The following is a 27,197-nucleotide window of genomic DNA, read 5'->3' as shown; positions in this document are numbered from 1 at the left end:
AATAGAAGCATCTGTAGAAGTGATTAATAATACAGGCTCACTGAAGTCTATGTCCATAATCAAAGCCCTGTAGGAAAACAAGATTAGAATATGTCTAAGGAAGAGTGACTTCAGAAATATATTGAAGGGCTCTATGAAAATATTTTTTCTTCATGGATAACTCTTTGAAATCTCTTAGAAAGAAGTACTATATATGTTACATGGCAATGATTATAATTAGGGAAATAAAGATCAGGGAGAGTTTTCAGTCACCTGTATTTGAAGTAATTGTTTTAAATAGTAAGCAAAGCAAAGTGTACTAGTTGTCAGTGTATGAGGTACTTCTATGACAACAAAACTGTTTGCTTAAATCACACTGGATTTTTTTTTTCACAAAGCAATTTTGGTGTACACAGGAAAGAATTATTTTCTATAAGGAAGTGCTGATGCTGTGTTTGCTGTCATTGATTTCTCAGACAGGAGGGAAAGTTGTTGCTTATGTTAAGAATGAGGAGAGGAATAGTATAGCTGCAGACAAACGAAGTCCCAGCATGAAATTGAACGTTACTAGTGGTTTTACCAGAATGTGAATTTGGTTACAGAATGCACTTGATAAATATTCTCTGGAAACTATCCCAGAAATGCACATCCACTTAGAGACAAATAGAATAAAAATGCAGTCTGATTCTTTTAAGGTCAGAAGTCTCAAGTTTGAGAACTATCCATTGTCCTGCCAAAACAAACAAACAAACAAACAAACAAATAAAAAACAAAACAAAACAACAACAACAAAAAAACTTTGCAGTAGCACTTAGGGTTTGTAACTGTTATTTCATATGGTTTTAATGTTACCCTAAAGCTAGAAGTACATTAATAGTTTTGGGTCTTGAATACGTGGCCAATTAGAGTTGAGCAGAAAAGTTACAAAGAACATCTATGTAAAAGCATGTAGTTACTTAAGTACTGTAATTGGTTTATAAATAGATTCAATACATATTAATACAATTATATGAGGGAGTACACTGAAAAACATCAAAATTTGTAATTAATGTAGATAAGTTATGCAATTTATGTGCTTTGTTGTCTGGTAGCATGTTTTTGGTAGACTGGTGTATATTTATTATGTATCTCTAGGAAGCAACATAGGCATTTGATATGTATGGCTTCTACAGATACAAATAAATTCTTTAAATTCTTTAAAGGTATCCTGCTAGTTGTAATACAGTGTTAACATATGCTTTTGTTAAGTACTCATCCTCTTTTTAAGATGATACAAATGTGTCTGGGGTCGTTGTTTTCTATTGCTCTTAAATGACATCTATGACAACATTGACTTACTTTATGACTTCACAAGATACATAATTTATTTCTGCCTCAGTCTTTCAATTTCAATATAGGAAATTGTATCTTACTATCTTTATGTCTACTATTTTCAAGTGATTTGAAATACTTAAATGAACTGCATGCAAAGAGAAAGTGGTGATACATTGGCGGATTTCAAGCTGCCATTTCTATAGCCAGATAAATATATATTTGGCAAGTAATTATAAAATCAAACTACTTAGAATTATTCCCTGTAGAATATGTCCCTTAAGCAAGAAATCACGTTACCAGAGTTTACAATGTGACCTGTGATTTAGCTCCTACTACTGTTTTCAGCCATGAGGAAGAGCACTATCATTGTGGTTGCATCAGAAGAGTGCAAACTTGTCTTTTCCAAAGGGCAGCAAGGAATAAATTTTAATAGTTGTAATTTTTTGTATCTCTATATCACTGCTGAAACAAAAAGATGTCCACAAACTAGTTTTGCATGGTGCTGTTATTATGTGCACTATGTAATAACAGATGTCACCATAACGTTAGCATTTTTTTGTTAGCAGCATGTCAATTGATGACCCCCATATCATTGCAAGAAAGCTGCTCCAAGTCTGACTTTGTTTTACTGGTAGCTCTTGTGTATCTGGATTGCTTGGACTGAAACTAAAATCAAATCTGGACTGTAAATTGATATATTTTTAGCTTTTAATTTATTATTACTATTATCTAATATCACTAATATTTCAAAACTGAGATAAAAATAAAACCTCTCTTTTTGGAAAACACTGAAAGTTGAACATTTAAAGAATTTTATCTTCAAGAAAAGCTAAAATGTTCTCACCCCTTTGGCACTGAAAAACTCTTGCAAATTCCAGTATTATTTCCTACCAGCTATGTTCATGACAAAAAGTAAGACACATGAAATTAGAATCACCCACACAGGAAATAAAGGTAGTTCCATGCAAATTAGTATGATTGGCAATCTGTCACTATGAAAATAAATGGACCATAGGTATTAATTTGTATTCACAAATTATTAAAAAAAAAAAAATAAAAATAGAATAATAAGATCACGAACAATTTGTTAGTAGGAGATAAGAGCTTCCAAATGTGTGATGAGTGTTTCTTACAGCACTGCAAGCAAAGCTCATTATAAGATATTCCCCAGCTTCGCCATAAAGGTCAGAATTTGAATTTATTGTTTAAAAATCTGGTTTCTAGTTGTTGCAGTTGGAGAGTGAACCTTGACGTTGAAAAAGAGTGTGTAAACAGGCAGGAATTGCTCTGTTTTCCATGATCACATCCCCAGAGATAGAGCAGTCCTGAGACCTGAGGATGCTGGCAGCTTTGAAGGCACAAAGCCCAATGTTTCTGCTGTGTGGCTTGCCATTTTGTTTCCCACACAGCATTTGACTGTTTTTGCCATTTCTCAGAGCAGGAAGATCTCAGTGAGAATGATCTTGGTGTTCTCATTTCCCTGTTAGGGAAGATCACCGCAGTACATGCAGCTTCCCTGCTATGCTCCATGAACTGAGACAGTAGACCACATTATAAAATGGGCAGAGTTGTTGTAGTGGGTACCTGGGAAGTCAGAAGGTGCAGGCTGGTGAGTTTGGCATTTAAGGAATGGAGCAGCAGCTCAGGATTCTTCCAGGAAGAAAGTCCTTCCTTACAGTCCTCCCTTACTGGCAGGAAGGACATTGCCGACATTGGGAGTCGAACTCCAGTGGAAAAAAAAAAGTGTATGAGTGAGAGAGAGAATCAAGGGGAAGAGAAAATAAGCATTAATCCTCACCCACCACCACCCCATTTCATAGCATAATGTAGTTTATGAGGCCAGGTAGTGTTTGAGTGTAGGAGCAGGCAGGTGAGACTGATGGGTATTTGATGAGTATCTCACTGTTAGAATAATATAATATCAGAAGAATTTGAGTTGCTGAGAATTTGTTATCATACAGAAAACACCAGTTATGGGGTGTCTGCAACAGACAATTCAAACACCTCAGACCTTCCAGAAATATTATGAAGGATGTTTAAAACAAAACAAAACAAAAACAAAACAAACAAAAAAAACCACCTGCTCTTATGTAGTAAGAGTAGTATGTATCACACTTAAAGTGTGATACATATTTTTGCTTGTCATAGGAAAGGTCTGTAATCTTTTGTACTACAACAGCTATACGTGTAGTTTTTATGCACAAACCACCAGAATTTCAGGTATTTTAATATATTTGTTTGGATTTCAATTTAGTCATCAATGCATGCAATATACTCCTTTTATGCATTAAATTGTGGTATACTACGTGGTAATTAGCCGTTTAAAGCTGCTACACAGTTTAGGGTCAGAATATACAGCAAGCTTGTGGAAAATACTGAGAAGAGTTGTGCAGTATTTAGAAGTGTTAGATCATTTTTTTGTATTTTTTCTTTCTCTGAAGACCCAAATAACAAATTAACATGTTCATATGGGGTTCTTATGGATGTCAGCACCCCAGGTGCTTTTCTGATGCCAGAATTTTTGCCATTTAACCTTTTTATATCAAATATGGGACAACTAAAATGTAAAAATACTTTACAGACCTGTAGACTTCTATAGTGTTTACCTTTTTAAGACTATCTTAATGTATGTTAAAGGCTTACTTATTATGGGAGGAAAGATTTACAGATCTTAAACAAAATAAGTACTCAATAAAATACCCAGTTGTTGCCCAAACTCCTTCACTTATTTGTAGAGCAGGAAATATTGTATGAATAAAGAGAAGACACTGGGCCAAACCTCCCTATTAATGGTTTGTTTACATAAATTCCACCTTTGTTTTTTCTTCCCACCCATTTATCCTCTTATCCTTTTTCTAACTGCTTTCATAAATAACAATTTCAAACTGAGTTCTCCTTCTTTCTGTACTGAGCGAAAAAAACTTCTCCCTTTGTTCTCTATTCACTTGTTTCCTGGGTTAGTAGTATTCTTGTGTTCCTACTATCTGAATTCTAGAAGTGGGTGTCTTAAAACAATTTTATCAATTCGTTCATACTTATAAAGGTATCTATTCAATAGAACAGATCAAAATTATGTTTTAATGAAAGGTGGAGGAGGAGTGACTCATCTCTTTTGTTTTTTTGTGCCTGGGGTCAAATGCTGTTTTGCAGAAATACACTTGCATGTTACCTACCTTTTTTTCACTGTTGATAGATCATGTAAAAAATTACCGTCAATTCTCGATTGGCAAGCCACAAAGACTTGTTGCAATGATCAATATTTACAGATGGACACTAGCTGCTCTACTTGTTCTCTGGGCTGGTTGCTCTGAGCTGGAAGTAGGTAGAAAATATGATTGTGCTACAAATAACATCACATTAATTGAGCTGGATTTGGGAACCTAATCATGATTTTGTCATGCTTACATGGAAGCTGCTGGCAGATGTGATGTCCCCAAACCCTGGACTACTTAAAGGCCAGTGATTGAGGTTAATGTTCCAGGAAATGCCTTAAAATTTGGTCATAGCAACAAATTGCTCTTCTAGCACATTTGTTGAAAGTAAGTAGGAGAATGCAGCTTGTCTTATCTCTTAAAAACACACTTTGTGTAAAAACAAAACAAAAATACAACAAACAAAACCCCACCAAGTTGGTCATAACTCTTTAAACTGAGCTGTTGTGCAAATGACAATGAGCACAGCTTCGGCAAGCAGAAGTGATATGCTGTTGAAATACTGAGCAGGGACCCTTCAGCAGCTGCTGTCGTGAGCTCTGTCAGATCAGCGTGAAGGCAACAAATGCATGAGTTTGATGGTACACATTGCTAAATTTCATATGACATAGCTGAGATTTAACATACTGCTCAGAAAATTCTTCTGTAATGGGATAAGTGAGTTCTATAAACTAATCCTTATTATTAAAACTCTCCTTTTATTTTGAGAGATGATGTGTTGTGTTTAATTCAACCAGTCGCATAATTGATTTTGGATTTAGTCTGATATAACTATCCCTTTTTGATGATGCTTAAGACTGTTACTTCTAATTGTCAATGATGGTATGTAAAATAGAAATAAAAAAATAAAAAGCGTCTGAAGAACTTTACACAGAGACATTAAGTTGACATTGTATATTAGGTGGAAAAAAAACTATACAACAGTTGATGAGCAATGAAATACATGCTATTATAGCAGGCTAAAAGCTAGACGTATCCTATTTTAGAGAAATAGAAAAGCTGACAATAAAGTGAACATTGAATAGATTTTGTAAGTGTATTTTAGTAGTGAGAGGATAGATTGATAAGAGTAATGAATTTAAACTAGCATGGCAACTGGAAAGCACCAACCAAGAAACAGAAGACCACCTGTATTTTAGGAAAGGGAAGGGCCTCATGAGCTCTTAGTTACAAGGAAAGACTGTAATAGATTCCTGAACAAGAAGTGAATTGGGAAGATGGAAGTCAGAATTAAATTTTTTTATGAGGGAAGGAAAAGCATTGCTAGGCATTACCAGTGTAAAGGCTCCAAACTGCTTAAAGATACTCATTTTTTTGATCAGTTATTATATGTGTTTAAAAACAAAATCTGTTTGGGAACAGTATTTATTAATTGATCAATCAAAACCTTCCTCAGAGAACATAAATTATTTAATATAGAATGAGAAATGGCTTCTTATGGGAGCAGCAAAATTTTGTAGGGAAGGTGCACCTTAATTCTTCAGTGATGTGAGTTTTGAAGGGCTTTGATATTATAGATTAGACCATTTGAATTACGGTCATCCAGGACAAGGTATGCATTTAAACACTATTTGTGTTCATCCTCTGCACTGATCTCATTAATCTTAACTAGACTGTAGGAATGATCCATATCCTTAAGTGGCTTTGGAAAACAATCCAATGCATACATACTGTTATCCATTTACACACATGCTCATGTTTTAAAACAAAATATTCTAAAAAAAAAAAATCAGCCAAAAAGTCACTGGTTGTCAACTGAAAAAGCTTGAAAGGGGAAATTTCCCTACTATTTTTTTTAAAGCAGGACAAAAATCAAAATCAATATTTAAGTGAGAGAGTGAAATAGCAACTTAGTCCTATATATGTTAGATCTATTTTAAGTAAAATAATTGTTATTCTGAGAAGTGGCCCCCCAGTTTAAGGGTTTTCTGCCAAATACTCTTGGATCCTTTGTTCTAAAAGGTGAGATAAAATCTGTAATTCAGTGGCTGTGGTTTGTTTTAGCACACCTGTAGAGCCTGGCTATTTAGCCCACACTGTCAAACTCAGATGTCAACGTCTGGTGTTCAGTTTGTTACTAGTCAAGCCAAGATAGGAACTATAACAAAAAACGTTTCTATAAATACATCAACACGAAAAGGAGGACTAAGGAGAATCTCCATCCTTTACTGGATGCGGGGGGAAACTTAGTTACAAGAGATGAGGAAAAGGCGGAGGTGCTCAATGCCTTCTTTGCCTCAGTCTTTAGCGGCAATACCGGTTGTTCTCTGGATACCCAGTACCCTGAGCCAGTGGAAGGGGATGGGGAGCAGGATGTGGCCCTCACTATCCATGAACTGGTTGGTGACCTGCTACGGCACTTGGATGTGCACAAGTCGATGGGGCCGGATGGGATCCACCCAGGGTACTGAGAGAACTGGCAGAGGAGCTGGCCAAGCCACTGTCCATCACTTATCAGCAGTCCTGGCGATCGGGGGAGGTCCCAGTTGACTGGCGGCTAGCAAATGTGACCCCCATCTACACAAAGGGCCGGAGGGCAGACCCGGGAAACTACAGGCCTGTCAGTTTGACCTCAGTGCCAGGGAAGCTCATGGAGCAGATCCTCCTGAGAGTCATCATGCAGCACTTGCAGGGCAAGCAGGCGATCAGGCCCAGTCAGCATGGGTTTATGAAAGGCAGATCTTGCTTGACGAACCTGATCTCCTTCTATGACAAAGTGACGCGCTGGGTGGACAAGGGAAAGGCTGTGGATGTGGTCTACCTTGACTTCAGCAAGGCTTTTGACACCGTCTCCCACAGCATTCTCCTCAAGAAACTGGCTGCTCTTGGCTTGGACTGGCGCACGCTTCGTTGGGTTAGAAACTGGCTGGATAGCCAGGCCCAAAGAGTCGTGGTAAATGGAGTCAAGTCCAGTTGGAGGCCAGTCACTAGTGGTGTTCCCCAGGGCTCGGTGCTGGGGCCGGTCCTCTTTAATATCTTCATCGATGATCTGGACGAGGGCATTGAGTGCACCCTCAGTAAGTTCGCAGATGACACCAAGTTAGGTGCGTGTGTCAATCTGCTTGAGGGTAGGAAAGCTCTGCAGGAGGATCTGGATAGGCTGCACTGATGGGCTGAGGTCAACTGCATGAAGTTCAACAAGGCCAAGTGCCGGGTCCTGCACCCTTGGCACAATAACCCCAAGCAGAGCTACAGGCTGGGAGAGGAATGGTTGGAGAGCTGCCAGGCAGAGAAGGACCTGGGAGTGATGGTGGATAGTCGGCTGAATATGAGCCAGCAGTGTGCTCAGGTGGCCAAGAAGGCCAACGGCATCCTGGCCTGTATAAGAAACAGTGTGAGCAGCAGGGCTAGGGAGGTGATCGTCCCCCTGTACTCAGCTCTGGTGAGGCCGCACCTCGAGTACTGTGTTCAATTTTGGGCCCCTTGCTACAAGAAGGACATCGAGGTGCTTGAGCGGGTGCAGAGAAGGGTGACGAAGCTGGTGAGGGGCCTGGAGAACAAGTCTTACGAGGAGCGGCTGAGGGAGCTGGGCTTGTTCAGCCTGGAGAAGAGGAGGCTCAGGGCCGACCTTATCGCTCTTTATAAGTACATTAAAGGAGGCTGTAGTGAGGTGGGGGTTGGTCTATTTTCCCATGTGACTGGTGACAGGGCGAGGGGGAATGGGCTAAAGTTGTTCCAGGGGTGTTTGAGGTTGGATGTTAGGAAGAACTTCTTTACCAAGAGGGTTGTGAGGCATTGGAACAGGCTGCCCAGGGAAGTGGTTGAGTCACCATCCCTGGGTTTCTTTAAAAGACGTTTAGATGTAGAGCTTAGCAATTTGGTTTAGTGGGGACTGTTAGTGTTAGGTCAGAGGTTGGACTCGATGATCTTGAGGTCTCTTCCAACCTAGAAATTCTGTGATTCTGTGATCTTTACTATTTGTACTCAAGAATGGACTCTTGAGGAGGAGATAGATGTAGTGAAAGATGTGGAAGGGCTAGGAGGAAGACAAGTGTGAGGCTGACTTTCCTGTTAATCATGACTCTTGAATTAACCTGAAACTATGCTCCTGTTTTTGCTAATGCCTCTTCTCTATAATGGTGCTTGATTTACAGCAAGATTGAATAACAAGCTGATGAGCAAAACTGCAGAGAAAAAGTTAAGTTCTGCATGGCTGAACAGGCCTCCTCATCTTCCTTTTCTTCATGGTGTACTCTGTGCCCACAAATATTAAGGTACTTTGTCACAAAAATCAGCAACAAAACTGTTCACACGCCTTGCTAGAATTTTGCCCAGGCTACATTTTCATTGGCATTTTATTGACATCCTGTCTATTGAAGCCCAAATTTTAAAGTCATCTATCCAATGTCTGGAAAGGGAGAATTAGAAAGAGGGAGTCAAGAGAGATAACCCATTCGTGAATGATAATTTACAATCTTAATAGGATATTGGTTTGTTTTAAAAACTGAAGTGGGCTTCAGTTTTTGGGCTTATTAAGGGAACCACTGAACTTAAATGTTTGTTTGTTTGTTTGTTTGTTTTTGTAGTAATCATAATATGTCCATCATAAAAAATAATAAAAAAGAAAAAGGAAAAGGGAAAATGCACAGATCACAAACAAGAAAATAGGCAGGATATGTAGCAAAAAGAAAAATTGAATATATTCGTTGTTATATTTGCAGATGTCCTCAGTCGGCTGAAACTGCTCAAATCAACATATATGCCAAACAAAACAGAGGTTATAGCCTTGTATGTCAGATGTAATAAAGATTTGAATCAATATTAGAAACATGATAGAACTATCTTTTCTATTATTTTGGGAAGTCAAAACATTTTTTGTGCTGAGAATATTTAAAGATAAAAAAATGCTTTTGATGTCTAGTAAGTATTGACTTGGAAAGAAAACTAGAAACAGATAAATCCTAAATATATTTTTTCCCTCTACTGGGCATGGGTTGTTTTAGTCTGAAATTAAGAATTTTTACTGGACATTATTGTTTCCACTTTTGCTCTGACTAGATGCAACACTAGTATTCCTCCCATGAAATGAACACTACAATTATGGTGCAAACAGAAGGAATAGATTCATTTAAAAAATAAGTATACACATGAATTTTAAATACCTTTCACATGAAGAAAAGCTGTGATGAAACCAGTACAGATTTAACTGGGTATTTTTTTATCTAGAATCTAATGAAAGCACTGCACTGCCTCCGTACTGATGCATGAAGTATGTGTGTCAGCATTGTTGGGAGTCTGCTTTTATGATTGCCAGTAAATTGTTTGAAAATATTAATTGATTAAAAAGTGAGACAGAACCCAGCAAGGTGAGAGAAAGCCCAGAAGAAAGTCTCCCAACCCTGTCAACAGGTCAGGCTGTGCAGAAGGAGGCAGGCACTCTGCATATTCTTCTGCTGTGGCTGGGGGCTAGGGGCTGGCAAATGGGTACTTTGTGGAGTGGCCACCTGCTGAAGTGCAGAGCTCCACAAACTACTTTCATCTGACACTGGACCGTCTATCAAAGACAGACCCCACAATGTGGCTGTGTAAGAGACTTCATTAATTGTGTCTAGAATCTGACAAAATGTGGATGCAACCATTAGGATCTGGGGTTTCGCCTTGGATTTCCAAAGGCCTTTTCCCTTTATCTGCAAGGCTCTTTGCGGTTTCCAGCTGAGGAGTTTATTAAATGTTGAGTTTAGCATCAAAGGGCACAAACTGTCCTTTAATAACCATACATAACTGCAAAATAAAGAAACCAAGGAGCCTTTTTTTTTTTTTTTTTTTTTCCAAAAGAGTTTGTGTAATACATCAGACCGAGTGTATAGAGCTTTTTGAAAAATGCGGGAATTAAAGTACACAGAAGGAGTAGGCAATCCTTCTGTTATATTTGTTATAATGTTGTATTTTTTTCATGATCTTTATATCTGGCAGATGCTTAGGGTAATATATGTTTATGGCACAACACAGAGAAGTTATCTCTTTTCATTACTCAAGCATTCAGTTTATATTCCTCTTCACTAACTTAAGAAATGCTACAAAAGCATGGCAAAACAGTGCAATGCCACTAACTGTTGTGCAAAGTAGAATCCAAATTTTAGAGATTAGTACTGTATCTGAAAACAGATTTAAAAATGAGCCTGGAAAGTAAGGACTGGTTGATGTGAACTCTGGTTCCATTTCTTCCTAGCAAAGGCTCTGTTTTGAATCAAAATGAGTAAAACATTAAGACTCAAAATGTTGCCTTAAAAAAAAAATAAAAAAAATCCAGGAACACACATTTTAAAAAGAGTGATACAATTAAGCAGTAAGACACAAGAAAATGTGTCAGTGTGAGATAATATATAGCTCAAGGGCATTGTTACCTAGGAAGCATGTTATCTTGCAATACCAAAACCTTTGGAGAGTCTTATTGCAGTTAATAAAATGGCAACCTGCATACAGAAAAGGAGGAAGAATTAGCTATATGATTTTTGTGGTTTTACCATGCTAGGCAGCTAAACATCGCAACCACTCTCTCACTCTCAACCCTTAGATGAGCAGGGACAGAAGTAAAGTAAAGAATAACTCACGGGTTGAGATAAGGATAATTTAATTAAAGGGAAAATAATAATAATTATTATTATTAAGGAAAGATTATTATTAACCAAACAATTTAACTAAAGGGAGGAAAAAAAAAAAGGGGGGGGGGGGAGAAAAGGGGGAGAGAAGGGAAAAACAAACAAACAAACAAACAATTAAAGGGTATATGGAAGTGCAGAGGAAATAAATTACTATCTACTTCCCACAAATGAGCGATGCTTGACCATGTCTTTGAAGCAGGGCCTCAACGCATGTAGCCGGTGTTCAGGAGGAGGACTGACGTTTTCACAAGAGCCCACCCCTCCCCTCTTCTTCTGTTTCCACCTTTTATTGCTGAGTGTGACATCATATGGTATGGAATATCCCTTTGGTTGGTTTAGGCCAGCTGCCCTGGTGATGTTTCTTTTCTCACTTTTTTGCCCACCTCCTAAGAGGGTAGAGAGAGTCCTGATGCTGTGCTAGCACGGCTCAGCAGCAGACACAACACTGGTGTGATACCACTGCTGTTCTAGCTGTAAGTGCAGAGCACAGCACTGTATGGGCTGTTGCAGGGAAAGTTAACATCCCAGCCAGACCCCGTACAATGATGCAGCTGCAAGCAGTCCCTAGCTGAAGCATTTAAGGCAGTACCTCTTAATGGAAAGGACTAAATTTCTAAGAAGAAGTTATAGAAGGGCGGAACTTAAAATGAATGCTGTATAATATCAATATTTATTAACTTGCAACGTGTTAATCCTGAAAGGGTAGGTAAAAAGTTTTTAAGGAAAATGCCTTTTATGTTGCCTTAGCAGGCAATGGTATTCAGTGATATATATAAATGTATATAGGCTGCAATGACAAATATAATAGCCTCATGCCTTGTAGTGCAAATGCAGTGCAAAATTTACTTGCAAATGCTTTCAAGATACTATTTAAAAGGAAGAAAGCCTAACAACCCCCTTAAAATCACTTTCCTTTAAGGAAGACATAGGCTAAGACATGATGGATTAAAACCAAACAGAATGCTAAGATTAAAAAGTGTACCCAAACCAAAACATTTATCTTATGCCCAGACACCAATGCAAAAGATATGAAAGGATTTATATGAAAGAAAATCAAAAACACGTCTGATATGCTTAGAAGACCTGCATGAATTCAGCATGCTATCCACTGACCTTTATCTGTATATTTCCCGTGTCTTTCATGGCTTTTATAAATGAGTAGACTGAGACTAATACATTATTAAAGGAATATTTGTGATAGTAAGTTCAGACATCTACGGATTTGTGAATTATTTAGACCAAATCTTGCCTATTTGAAATAAAATTAAAATTTGTCTGTCATTCTTAAATTTATTTAATATTTTAAATATAGTACTACTCTTCTAACTGTACCAAAAAAAAAAAAAAAAAAAAGAGAGAGAAAAAGAAAACCTTTTTTTTTTCAGTTGTGTCTAAGGAATCAGAATATCTTAGGGCTTGTAACTGGGGTTACAATTAAGTCTCTTGGATTTTCTTTATTTACTTGGCCATTCCCTGTGGAAACAGGCCTCTCATGTCACCACTCCCATGTCTATAAAGAGAAGCATGTCTGCATCAGGATGATAATTAAAGTTTTTTCACATACCGTTGTGCAAATTGTAAATCAAATATATTACTTTCTGTGTCCAAATAATTCTTTACTGGGCACTTCATAATACGTTTTATTTTTCTATGAGATATACTCACTTTAAACACTGTGTTTTCTGGGACAAGCTGAATATCATAGTCTGCTTCCCTCATTGAAAGGTTTTTTTTAATCAGTGGTCATTCTGATAAATCACATTCCTTGTGCCAAATCCCAGGATCCAGGCTTGGAACAGGTAGCCTTATCAGTCAACAACCAAGACAAGAAGACAGCAGCAGGTCCTTGAAAAAGCAAGGCCATTGTCTTGCTTCTTTGTACCTACCCACTTCTCTTTCTTTTTGCTCTGTTTTCAGCACAGTTGCCTACCAGTCATCTGAGACACTCCTTGCCTGATGGACTGGCGACCCGTCCCCATTCAGCTTCCCTGCACAGGAACAGAGCACAGCCACTTGCACCCAGATAAGCTAGAGTGTTCTGGTTTTATCTGTGTTAGTGACCTGAGGCCCTTTGCCCCTTGACACTTGGCAGGCTTCATCTGTAGAGGATGATATTAGTTATTTTGCACTAACTATTCAAGACTGTTCATGCCACCTTCTCCAGTTCATTTCTGGACCTAGTTATCCTAGAAATCCTATTTGTCTGGATTTCCTTGTGAAGGCATCAACTGTATTTCAAACAAAGGAGCTCTTTTGGATGAGGGGTGAGAATACCGTTGCATTTCTAATGCTTTCTGTAAAGCAAAAGTTTTCCACGCCAAAGTAGCCTGAATGCTTCCTTATTTTTATAAATAGCAAGAGTTGTGGTGGTGTCCATTTTGGAGCATGGCTGCTTCAGCTCTTATAGCACATGAAGGTGCAGGAGAGGCATTCTGAACACCTTCCTGAATGATACTAAGAATTAAGCATTGTTCTTTGTGTATTTGTTTCAGTTGGATCTGAAAAAAATGAGGTCCATTTTTGGAAAAATTAGTGGCTATAAGGACAATTACAGCTTTTACAAACATAGCAAAGGTGCAATTTAGGATAAAACTGTATGGTACTGTATAGTCAAGTTCTTTTTATGTTTGAACTAAAATGCTTCTGGATAGTTATTTCTTCAGTACAATTTTGCATGCATGCAGATCTCAGAAAGGATGAAAAATAGGCTTTAATTTTCTTAAACAACTTAGAATCATAATTTGTTTGCTGTGAATCTCAGCATATGTCATTGCTGAGAAGAATTTGAGATATATTTTATTAATTCTGTTAAACACTTCCTGAAACTGTATTGATTTGAAACACTTGAAGCGGTTATATTGACCATAGCAGAGTTACATTGCAACTAAGACAGAGAATAGTTTTATGATATCCCTTTGGATTTCACAGTCAATAAGTGGAAATTGTTTAAGTATAGCACCAGAATGAAAAATATACATGAAATTAACATTAAAAGGACAAGAGTTGAAACTATTGAAATACTAAGTTGACTATTATTCCTCTTTTCAAGTGAGCGTCTTTAAGAAACTAAATTCTAGAGAGTTTCCAAATGTTTTCATCCTCAATATACGTAACTCACTCTCTGGAAACAGAGTAATTACAAGAGCTGTAATTGTATAAATACATTTTACAAACAGTAATTTCTATATGAAATTGCGAAAAGTGGTAGCTTTTCAAGGCTCATCCATTTTCTTTTCTACTCAGTGGGAGGAAAGATGACTAATCACTAAACAGCAAGGCATGATATTAGCTAACCAGAGCTATCACTGCAATAGTTTGTGTTTATGTTGCATGATAAGGATGTCTTTGAGTTCATTTGAGGTTACAATGGAAGCAACATATTAAAATTATGCAGTAGAAGAAAAAAAATTGACTCATTCTGGGTAGTTAACCATTGACAAGGTAACATCTTAAGAGAAAAAGGCAGATGAGGTTGACCTTTATTCTCTTCTCATCTTGTCTCTTGTGTCTAAAACTATCAATTTACTCCCCCTGAGTGCTCAGTTTGGCAGATCCTAAGGCATTCTCCTCTGGCCTTGTCAAAGAGACAAGACTTTCACAGAATAATGAAGCACATCCATCTTAGTTCCATTCAGAACTTCTACATCTGTTTAATTTAGAAGAATTATCCTTTAAAGCTTTCTGAAGCTTTACGTGGCAAATCAGTTTTCTGCTGGGAAATGTTTCCACAGTCAGACTGTTTCATGAAATTTTTTTTGACGTTGTCATTATCTGGAAGTACTGAAATACTGCATTTTGATTTTATTGTTTTATTATTATACTTCTGTTAAAAGCTGTCTTATGAGTCAGAAAGATGAAGATGAAACATTGTTTGTTTTACACTAAAAAAAGGTTTTGCCCTTGTTGAATTAAACATTTTGATAACATCAAAGGAATATATTTTGGAATTTTTCAATTTGTACAAAGTTTTATGTTTGGTGTTGGGCCTCCAGTTCAGAACAAAACAAAGTTTCAGAACCTCTGAAGTCACTGCAGGGTAGAAACTCTGCTGTTTAATGAGTTCTACTGTGATTTCTGAAGCATCCTTTTGATGCTAGCTAATCAGCTAGTGCTGTTGGCTGAAGAAGCTCAGAGAATAACAGGGGGCTATACTGAGCAACTGTGGGATATGATTGACACAGAGAATCTTCATTATCCAGTTAAATCATCACATCAGAAATGCTGATTGTAGGGTCCTTAGAAGAAGAACTCACTGTTCCAGTGTATTTAAATAGCAATTACCGTAGGATGCTTCCATACTAAAATTCTTGAATGAACTTTACAACACCAAACTGCAGAGTAGCTTTTCCTCTGCCAGATCTTCTGCCTTCTGTGATATGCCTGGCTTAGTGGTCATCATCTTTACTAAGATTAGAGTATAGCAAATTTAGGAAGCACTATAGTATTATTTTCAAGTATATATTTGCTTTGTCTGTAGCAAGAGTTACTAGTGGGTGCTTCATCTTAAGAACCTGTGCACAGAGTTGTAATTTCCCTCTATTTTCTCAATGCACACTTGTTCTTTTTTGAAGAAGAGGTTCTCTGTCTGTTAGCTCAATTGGTAAAAGAAAGAAAATGTTAACTAACAAGTACATCTCTTTTAAGACGAGTTGAATGGTGATTTTAAACACACAATATGGAAAAAATACTGAAATTTAAAGGTGTGTTGACAAGGTTGAAATCTTTTACTTTCTTTTCTTGGGTGACAGTGTTTTCTAGATGCACAACTTCAGAGTGGAGCCTCATTACTATTATTACAAATATGAAAACTGAAGTTTTAAAGTTTCATCTATAAATATTTTTTTAACTAAATTAATAATCAATCAGTGGCATATAAATAGATTGCAGCAGCTATTACTTAAAACCATAGAATGTATATACATGTATTCCAGAAACAAGGATGGTCAAAGGCATGCTCTTTGTATAGTCAGTAAGAGATGAAAGTTACTGAATCTGAGCTGAACAGACTTCTGACTCTTCCTGATTGATTTGAGTTGCTTTGTTTGTGCATTATGTGACAAACTGACTGTTCATTTCTTGTTTCGGTGGCACGTTTTACTATCTGTTAATGCTTGGGAACTTGAAAACCTGGATAAATGGCTTGAAAGGAACCTCATGAAGTTCAGCAAGGTAAGGGGGAATCACATGGGATTACATGCTGAACTTACATCACAGGGGAATCACAGAATCACAGAATTCTCTAGGTTGGAAGAGACCTCAAGATCATCGAGTCCAACCTCTGACCTAACACTAACAAGTCCTCCACTAAACCATATCACTAAGTTCAACATCTAAACGTCTTTTAAAGGCCTCCAGGGATGGTGATTCTACCACTTCCCTGGGCAGCCCATTCCAATGCCTAACCACCCTTTCAGTAAAGAAGTTCTTCCTAATATCCAACCTAAAACACCCCTGGCACAACTTTAACCCATTCCCTCTTGCCCTGTCACCAGGCACATGGGAAAATAGACCAACCCCCACCTCACTACAGCCTCCTTTAAGGTACCTGTAGAGAGTGATAAGGTCGCCCCTGAGCCTCCTCTTCTCCAGGCTGAACAAACCCAGCTCCCTCAGCCACTCCTCGTAAGACTTGTTCTCCAGACCCCTCACCAGCTTCATTGCTGTTCTCTGGACTTGCTCGAGCACCTCGATGTCCTTCTTGTAGCGAGGGGCCCAAAACTGAACACAGTACCCGAGGTGTGGCCTCACCAGAGCCGAGTACAGGGGGACAATCACTTCCCTAGACCTGCTGGCCACACTGCTTCTTATACAGGCCAGGATGCCGTTGGCCTTCTTGGCCACCTGAGCACACTGCTGGCTCATATTCAGCCAACTATTGACCAATACTCCCAGGTCCTTCTCCACCAGGCAGCTCTCCCACCACTCAAAGGAAGGAGCAGCTCAAGGCACCAATACAAGCTGGGGGCCACCAGCTTGAAAGCAGCCTGTCAGAAAAGAATCTGGAGATCTTGGTAGACACCAAGCTGAACATGAGCCAGAAATGTGCCCTTTCTGCAAAGAAGGTCAGTGGTATCCTGGGCTGCATTAGAAGCAGTTTTGCCAGCAGCTCAAGGGAGGTGATCCTTCCTCTTACACCGGTGAGGCCACATCTGAAGGACTGTGTCCAGTTCTGGACTCCCCAGTACAATAGAGATGTGAACATGCTAGAGCCTGTCTGATAAAGTCCACAAAAAATGATGAAGGGACTGGAGCATCTCTCCCCTGAGAGCTGGGACTTTTTAACCTAGAGAAGAGAAGGCTTGGGGCAAATCTCATCAATGTGCAAAGAGATCAGAGCCAGGCCCTTTTCAGTGGTGCCCAGTGACAGGACAAGAGGCATTGGGCATAAACTGGAACACAGAAAGTTCTATCTAAACATCAGGAAGCACTTTTTTAATGTGCAGGTGACTGAGCGCTGACACAGGTTGTGGATTCTCCTTCCTTTGAGATTTGTAAAACCTGACTGTACATTGTCCTGGGCAGCCTGCTGTGGGTGGCCTTGCTTGAGCAAGGCTGGGACCAGATGACCTCTGTAGGTCCCTTCCAACCTCAACCATTCTGTGATTCTGTAGTGCACTTGACAAAAAAGAAACTGCTCACCTGAGATACAACTCTCCTGTGAGTGTATCAAACTAATTCTGTACCTTAAACTGCTGTATTTCCTGATGCTATCAGCTGAGGGAAACTGCACCATGCAAGTGTGGCTGGACGGGCTCAGGGCTGACCTCCTGTTAGAGGCTGGTGAGCATTAAGGAGATGCAGAGCAGATGAGTGACACCATTTGCCAGTCCAAGAATTTTATAGAGGAAGACTTGTGGCACAGAAAATTACTGCTGTGAATGCCGTCACAGCTACAGATGTGTGCTCAGTTGAGCCAGTGAAAAGGACCAAAAATGCCAGTTTGGCAGCTGTAAAAAAGAGCAACATAGCAGGTGCAATAAAACAAAAAAAGTCACAGGTAAGCAACAGCCTTTATTCTCGTCCATTGGAGATTATTTATTGAAAATAGTGCTGTGGCAGATATTTATTTATTGGTATTTGACAGAAGCTCATTTCTATGTAAGGTCAAGTAGAATTAGCATAACAGAAAGGAGGACTAAATACAGCCTGGTTTATACTTGGTTTCTAAGTATAAACCTGCCTAATGCAAAGTAAAGCAGAAATTGGAAGGGGTAATCTACTTAAATCTTTTCTTACTTAGTGACCTGTATTCATCCTCTTTTATACCAATAATACATCTTATTAGTCATCTTACTATTACTCCTTTTCCCCTGTATCTTGGAGAGAAGAATGGCTCCGTTCCCAGAATACCAAGCCTTGGGAAATCATCTGCTTACTGCCATCATCACGCTATTTGCTAGTCTGGGCAGAAGTACCCTTTGTTGTTCTCCATCAATTTATTTTTTGTCAGTAGGGTACCAGGAGAATTACGTTTGTCACAGTTGCCAGATTGAACAGGATATGATTTGTGAATAAATACTTTACATTTTAATTTTTTTTGTCATCTTCTATTTCTTCTTAAAGTAGAGGGCTGCTAGCGCTTTATTTATTTATTTATTTATTTATTTATTTATTTATTTATTTATTTATTTATTAAGTCTAATGCTGAGCTCATTTTAGCTCTGTTCAGCATGTCAGAATATTGAACAAGAACATTTTTTTTTTTTCCCACACCTCTGCTTGCCCACTTCCTCCCAGGCTTGGGACCATATTGCATTTAGACAGCAGAGCTCCTTAGTTGACTGACTTGTGTCAGGAGTTGTATCTGCTTTGACCTTCCTGATAAACAGCAGTCCTGGTACTGGATACCTGTTTGCTTTATATTTCTTTACTGATTCTGCTTTTATTTTCCCATCCATTCCTGAGTCTGTAATTGATGTTTAGGTCACCATTTAGAAATGGTGATCATCAACAATTTTAGATAGAATATGTATCTTAAAATATTACATGGAGAGGTAAGCCAAAATATAAATAAAATATGGAGGATGGGAAGAAGAGGGACAGAACTGCTGGTTTGGATAGACCTGTAAATAGTTTAGTATACGTTTCAATAGAAAGTTTTTTGTTTTTTTTTTTTTTACCTCTTCCTACTATTTATTCTTACTCTTACAGTGTAAACAGCAAAGACGCAACAGGTGCTAAAAGTAGTATTCACGTCACTGCATACTCCTAGGCAACAGTATGAACTTAATTTTTCTCTGCATTTTGTGAAAAAAGGGGAAAGAAAAAGAGCTACAGCCTCATCCTCACAAAGAGCTTCAGCACTCACAAGATTAAGTTATAAAAGACCCATTTTGTGTTAACAGCAGGATACCATCCATTTTCAGCTCTTCCATCCAAATGAAATTAAACATGGACATGTACAATAAAATAATATGACAAATAAGGACACATAGTATTATTTATTATACCAATACTTAAAGGCCAATCTTTTCAACACACTTCCCTTCCTTCAGCCCCCCAAATCCACAGTGAAGTATGGGGAACTATTATCTTTAGTACAAAGATAAATAAAAACCCTCTCACCTGCAAACAGTCACACCACAGGTTAGTGATCCAGCATTGTTCAGAATAATGTCTTTTTTGTTGTTCATCTACCTGATAACAGATGGCTGACTCTCTCCTACCTTCTCACATAAACTTCCAATTATTCCCTGCAAGCCAATGGATTAATATATCAAATGGTAGCTCTGCACATAATGAATGTGAAGATAAGGATGAAAGGAGGCAGGAGGTTTTTGCAGCAGTCATTACTTTATCCAAGCACCAGGAAAAGGCAACTAAAATGGAGCGTTTAGTGAGGGCTCCATGGTCACTGTCAGAAGCTGATACTGATGGAAAACAAAATGTTTTGATTCTAAGAGACATTTGGTTAATATGGTACCAAGTTACTTGTAAAAGCAGAAAGCCTTTTAATTCATACAAAAATATCATAGACAAAGAGCCAATACTAGATACAGGGCTGCAATTAATATCTCACAAATGCTCATGTGGATGTCCCCGTGCATACAGAGCAGCAAAGGCATGAACTTGTTAAACTAAAATGTAGAGGGTTTTATTTTCTGTAAGTTTTACTTCTTAGTTTGCTAAGCTTATTTTTGATTGGAAGGAACATAGTTTATAGAAAAAAAAAAAAGTTCGGTATAAGTATTCATATATATAAGCACATACCATGCTTCAATTTTCAATTTTAGGCAGAAATATCATACTTACTATGGATGGTATGATTAAGTATATTTTAAACCCAAGAGCATTTGATTGTATATTAAAATGGTAGTTCATGCTTATTTAAATTTTTGATAAATCTCCACTGATGGATAGATAATGTCTGAAAATTTCAGCTGTCAGCACACATTACATTTTAGTGAATCTTTGGGAATTATGCTCAAGAGCTAATATATTTTGCCTTCATTGTGACAAAATAGCTGAGATGCATGTGTAAAGAACTACCTTGAGAAGAACCATGAGATTTTTATTGCTCTGAGAAAAGTCACATCTACTTCAGACAGTAGAACATCATAATTATTGACAGAATAAAATAATTCATAGTCTGAATAGAGATGAAAGACTGCAAATGGAAAATACACTGAATTTGATGGAAATATCAAGCTAGAGCAAAGATCAATTTTATTTCTAACATAGTTCATTCTATGCTGTATGATGTAAATGCTTTTTTATTATGCCAAGCACTTGAGCATAATAAAGTTCTGAAACAATGCCGTATTTTGGTAAAAGCTGAATGAGGTTGGATTTTCAATCAGACAAATGGTTCAAACTATAGGTACTTACAATTTGAATAACTTCATTTCTTTTCCTTTTGGAAAATGTAGCCCCGCAGCAGATCTTTGAAGTGCAAACTCTGAGACATAGCAGTATTAAAATAGTAATGGATTTGGAGGAAATAGCACAAAAACATCCAGCATGGCTTAATCAAAAATAGAAATTCATTTGAACTTTCTATAGTCTATTGAATATTAAAATATTTCATATTTCAAATAGAAAAAAAAAAAAAAAAAAAAAAAAAAAAAGAAGCCTTGAGCAATGTTCTGATCATAGTTAGTGACATTTCTGTTGTAACAGTTGAATCCTAGGATTAAGGATGAAAGCTTCTACTCAGTTTCATCTTTCTCATATCTTATGTTTTGTATTTATTGCTATTATCTGAAAAATACCCGGTCCATGCTGGAGACCATGGAACATTGTGACATAAGTTTTCAAATTAAAAGCACCGAGAAAAGAAAAACTTATGATTACTTTGGCCAAAGTATTTTTATTCTGCAATTCATCATGAAATATGTGTTTTGGGGCTTTCTCTTATAGCTGGCACCCCACATTGAGTGCTATCTTTGTGCAACTATCGTGTTGTAGCATCTCTTATTAAGAATGAATTTACCCATTGGACATATTTCTGTAGCTGTGAGAATGGCTGGCTAACGAGCAAGTTCTTGGGGAACTACTGGGTTCTTCGTATTTAATTCTCCAGCTTGCATGAGGAGTTTCTGCATAACATCACGTTATGCTGTTGTATTTAGCATCATTAAATCTTTTTGAAGGGTGTATTATAGTCAAAATAACCAAGTGAAATGGCTTGGGTTATTCAATAAATCTGTGATGATCAAAAAGGTTTTTTTGGACATCACTTTTCAGAACCTTAAATGTAGAGAACAGTAAGAGCATGAGTCACTGAAAGACTGTTGAAATAGCAGTGATGGAAAAAAAAACATTTCCAAACCAGCTGTATAAATTAACTATTATTGTGTAGGAATTCTATGATGAAGGAAGCACATTGACATTGCTGCTGGGCAAATGTCAAAACTGTCTCCACTGGCTTTCTTCTGAGAGTCAAAATCACAAGTCAAATGGTATATCATTTATATATGTACTCCTATTACTCCTGAATTAGGTCTTTATGATTTTCCTTTGTGGATGTGAAGTGCCTAGTAAAAATTACATTGCTGCCTCACTTCCTTCCATTGACATATGTGTGTGGGTGTCTTTGGGGGGCAGTACAGCAAGAGTTAGAAGAACGATTTCATATTTCTTAAACATATTGAAGTGAAATTTAAAAAAAAAAAAAAAAAAAAAAGAATTGTTTGAAGCAATAGTGTGAAGACTCACAAAGCCTTTTTTATTGGAGGCTGTTTGTTTTTACATTTTATTTTCAAACGGTTGATATAAAGATAAGTATGTAAAGCTGTTTATTGCAAGGGTATTAATATTGTAGAGACTATCAACATGCACTTGCAGACAGTTACTTATATGTATATGAGAGAAAGAACTCATTTGACTAATAGTGATATTTAATTTGGGAAAAATTGAGAGGCCAGAAGCTGCAGTGTGTGATGACAACACTACAGAAAGTTAGTAAGTTTGCTTTCGATAGTGCTGCTGATGCTTTGATGATTTTTTTTTTTTTTTACAGTTAGCTTTCTTTTCAAGGCATTATAATTGTGGAATCTGTAAAAGCAGTATAAATAAAATCTCCAATTGGATACAGTGAGTTTTTGCATTCATTCTCAAAAAAAATCCCAAATTAATTAATATGTTTTTACTTTAAGCAGGTATAAACTAAAGTAATTGAGAGTTAAAAGCTGTAAATCATAAAATAAGATTTCTTTAGTTTTTATGCATGGACACCATTGTCAAGAAGGGCTATAAATTTTGAAGAAATTTTGTTTACAGTGCTTGTTCCTGTCTTCATGCACTGAACAAAAACAAGCCTAAATATATTATTTTTACTTCTCCACAGGCATTACCTGTATTTAGAAATTTCAGCTACTGATGACTTATTGGAAAGCTTAATTTCAATATTTTCAGTTGCATAGAAATATACCAGATAAAGAAAGACAGAATAAAATAAAATAAAATAAAATAAAATAAAATAAAATAAAATAAAATAAAATAAAATAAAATAAAATAAAATAAAATAAGTTTGGTGATGCTTTCCTCTGAGAAGCTTCCACCATAATACTGTCAATAAATCATTATTTATTTACTCTGAAACTTGCTTGCTAGTTAAGAAAAAACTCTTAGGAGGTGATCAATGCAATTTTGTGGTATCTTCATAGCAGTGAACTCCAAAAATTTGTGCTTATTGATTTACCTATTTTCTATACCAAGTTGCCAGCAAAACACAGTGAAACATCTAATAAATTAAAAAATAAAGACAGATAAACTATTAACAGTAAGCAGTTTTTTTTTTTTTCTCCAAAAATGTGTTGTTAATTTTCCTGAAGTAATTAACAGATCTTGGTTGAATTTTAGAGTGAGAGTTCAAGGTAGTCATGCCACAGTGATGTTATTGCTGCCCTTTTACATGTTATTTCATAACTAGAGGTTAAATTCATCCACTTCCTCCTTTACATCTGAATGCTTTTCTTGAGGGAGTCTGCTCTCATGCTCTCATACTCTCACCACAGCAGGTTCCACAGAAGCACTTAGATGCTGTTCTACTTTCCGTAAACCAGCACTGACTGCAGTAGGGAGGGGACTCCAGGTACTCAGCTGCCCCCATAGGTATCCTTCCCAACAGGGTGATAAATTTTCTCCTGTTATCTTCTAAACTATTTAACACTTAAGGCTCCAGTAAAATGAATTAAAAGGAGCCCTAACAATATTGATTAAAAAACAAGATGGAGACATTCACATTCAAATGTCTGGAGCTGACTGTGCCTGAGCAGATTTGGATGAAGGTCACCTCATGCTTTAGGGAACACCACAAACAGTAGGTGGTGGAGACTATTTTTTTTCACTGAGTTTTTTATTCCTTCTGTAAAGAAGTTACGTTGTCACTGAGAGACGAGAAACCAAAAATTTTTGGTGGCTGGGCCCTCACTTGCAAGATTTGGCAGAGAGGTTGCAGTACAGTCTGTTGGTTTATGCAGTACATAAACCTTTTGGGAAGTACATTCCTTTTGGGAAGAGCACTGGATTGTTACATTCTGTGCTGGGAGGGTTCCTGCCCTACACATGGGGACTGCTCCAAACCGTAGGATGGAATTTAGCTTGAGAGCTCCTAAAGGTATTGGGAAAAGGAGAATATGATGGACTGCTGAATTCTTGACTGTTTCTCTCTTAGTCGTATGTAAATGGGTTTGTGTTTGGAAGGTTGAGAGGAGAAGAGGGATGGGTCCTAATAATAAAGAAAACACAAAGTCATTTAGCTTGTAATCTTTTACCATTACGTGATATTTTTAATGGACTAGAAATCAAGGTCTCATTGATAAACCTCCTGGGCTCCTTGCTTATCTCAGACTTTAGAAGATTTACTTGGAGTATACAGTATTTAAAAATAAGTTTATTTGTTTGTTTCATTTGTTTCTTTGTTTTGTCTATTTGGAGATGAAATTCCTTCTAAAAGATTTCTTCTGGGCAACCTTATGGTGTTCAGATTTTTACTTATATTTCCTGTGTCCTGATTCTTTTTGTTTTTTTTTTTTTTTTCTTCCCACAGAGAGTTTTCACATAGAAAAAATTATGAAGTTCTGTTACCAAGGGAATGTACAAAAGTGTCTTTATCTGTGTCACCTGAACACTGATATTTCATGATAGCCAAACAAGATCACATGGCTTTATAACATTTTGAAGAAAAGCATAGAAATTCCTTTACAAGAGAAAGGCTGTGCTGGGTTTTCAGAGCACATAGTTTTTCCAAACAGCATCACTCTTGTCTTGCAAGGGTTTAACACGAAGCAGGGTTCTTCAGCAAGATGCTAATCTTTAGTGCTTTTTATATCAGCCTTGAGATTATAGAGGTCCCATCTGTGGTTACTGGTACATTGCCAATTATGAACAGCTAGTGTCATCTGTAAAACAGTCACTTGTGGCTGTTGAGATCTGAGTGGAGGATGTCATTTGAGAAGCTTTAGAGGCAAACGATGCACAAGTTCCTTTTGCTGGAGAAAACATTGGCCTGTGTGGATGGGTGCTGTTAGGAGAAAGGGTGGGCACAGATGCAGCCATGTTTAGCTACCATTTTCATGTGTTTTTTTTTTGAATGTGATTTCTGTTTCTGAAGATTGGTTATGAGACAAGGTGTGACTGCAGAATTTACGTTAATGGATTTTGTCGGTCTGCACTACTGGATGTTTTTATACAGGTGTGGGAAGTAGGAGAGGTTTTTCATATCCTGTATTAGCTCTTTCACAATATGAAAATAAAAGAAACTTTGAGAAAGAAAAAGAAACTGGAGCAGAGATTCAGTAACTTAACAATATCAAGAAACAAGTTGTTCTTCACAGGGTTATGCTAGCCAGAAGAACGTGTTCTTTCTGTCATTCTAGGCTTGAGTATTTTTGAGGATTGCTTAGAGATTAGAATGAAAGTGTCCCATTCAAAAGCAATAGGATGACTCATTTGAGGTTTTATTTGTGCAAATTTCTGTGTGCATCTTCGCTGGAAAAAAACAAACAAAAACAACAACAACAACAACAAACAAAAACAAACAAACAAACAACAACAAAAAACACTTGCAGCTTATTATGTTGCTTTAAAGCTGGAAAACTGTTTATTTTTTGTACTTGATTAAATTCATAAAGATATTTCAGATATTTCATATCCTCTGTACAGCTAGGAGTATTTTTAAAATTAGATTTTTCAATCTGTAACTGGCTACAGACTTCCTTGAGGTGTAAGTGGACTACAACAAATGTGTCGGGCACTTTCAGTTGTAATAAGTCAAAAGAGTAAGTTTATGCATTTGTTTTCATCAGTAACTTAAAAAAGAAAGTGGCAGAAATAAATGTGTGAAAGTTGAGATGCAAATGTTATTAATCAAACAGCACTTTGATCAATGATCTCTTTCTTCTAAAAGCCAGCACATTTAATCAATAAAAGTCAGTGTGTTAAATATGTAAATGTAATCAGAAACATATTCAAATCACAGATTCAGCTCATTTGCTACTCATGGTAAATGATGATGCTGGTTTAAATCTATGAATTTGTTTTCCATTAATCCAAAGGAATAGAGAAAATAATAATAAAAAAAAGTTAAATAAAAATTCAAAGTGGAAAGCATTTAAATTAATACAAAGAATTCCAGAGTCAGACATTTCCTTTATTTCCTTTTTTCACCATCTGAACATTTTTGATAACCTTACTTATGAAACTGAAAAATGGGCAAATGAAACACCCCTGAAATCACTTTCTATGAAATCCATTGCAATCCATTAGAATGAAATCCATTGCAGTTCAGCACTGACTAGAACCATAGTTTAAGATGAAATAACTCCTTGTTCATTCAAGCACACCAGCATATCCAGCCCCAGATCATCGCTTTTGCCTTGATCCTCATAAGCAAAAGGGAATCTGAAAATAAGCCATATGTATACAAATATGGAAAAATATATTTAGATCTTGAAGTATATCAAAAGTGTTGGTGGTGATAGTACAGCCATTGCTTTTTTTTTTTTTTTTCCTCAGCCTTTCTGCCCCAAAATTTGTGTGGTACTTGATTTCTTTCATGCATATCCATGTAGAATTCATACAGAAGCTATGCTTCTCAGAAAAAGGAAGAACATTGTAAAACATCTGTGCTTAAATAACTGAGTGACAACCTATGCTCTGAGATCTGTGACTGTGAAAACTTCAGGGAGAATGTGGATCATCTTACCCCATTCACCAGTGAAAGCCCTTCCTCACAGAGTCCAAATCCACTGGAAAGCAATTTTTCTGAGTGGATGAACCTCAGAGAAAGTGCTGAGAAAGTGATCTACCTGTTAATATGATCTGTTTTCTGTTTCCAATTTCTGAATCAGTGATGAGGAATGAAATTGCACTTTATTTTTCAGTCAGGAACACAGATTTTGAAGTGTGTATCAGTAAATACATTTAAATTCCTGATGTATTTCACCATGGAGTAGTGTGACAAAGCAAATAGTATTGAAGAAAGAAGTCAAAATAACATAAGTTCTTCAAAAAAAAAAAAAAAAATGGAAATGCAGTGGTGTCACTGTATTAATTTAATAACAGTCATATTGTCTTATATGTAGAAACTGGTTCTTTGTGCACAATATTAAGCTTTCCCTACAGGGAGTTGTTCTGCACAGAATTC

At 37.1% G+C, this 27,197-nt stretch overlaps 1 protein-coding gene across 2 annotated transcripts in view; it reads left to right on the top strand.

The window, feature by feature from the left end:
- RGS7 (regulator of G protein signaling 7) overlaps positions 1–27,197 on the top strand; it is a 270,089-nt gene that overhangs the window by 140,537 nt on the left and 102,355 nt on the right. The gene's annotated exons all lie outside the window — the stretch shown is intronic.

This window comes from Aythya ferina (assembly GCF_964211825.1).
Source record: "Aythya ferina genome assembly, chromosome: 3".
Classification (NCBI taxonomy): domain Eukaryota; kingdom Metazoa; phylum Chordata; class Aves; order Anseriformes; family Anatidae; genus Aythya; species Aythya ferina.
The sequence above is the reverse complement of the archived record's forward strand: the minus strand, read 5'-3'. Positions and strand labels throughout refer to the sequence as shown.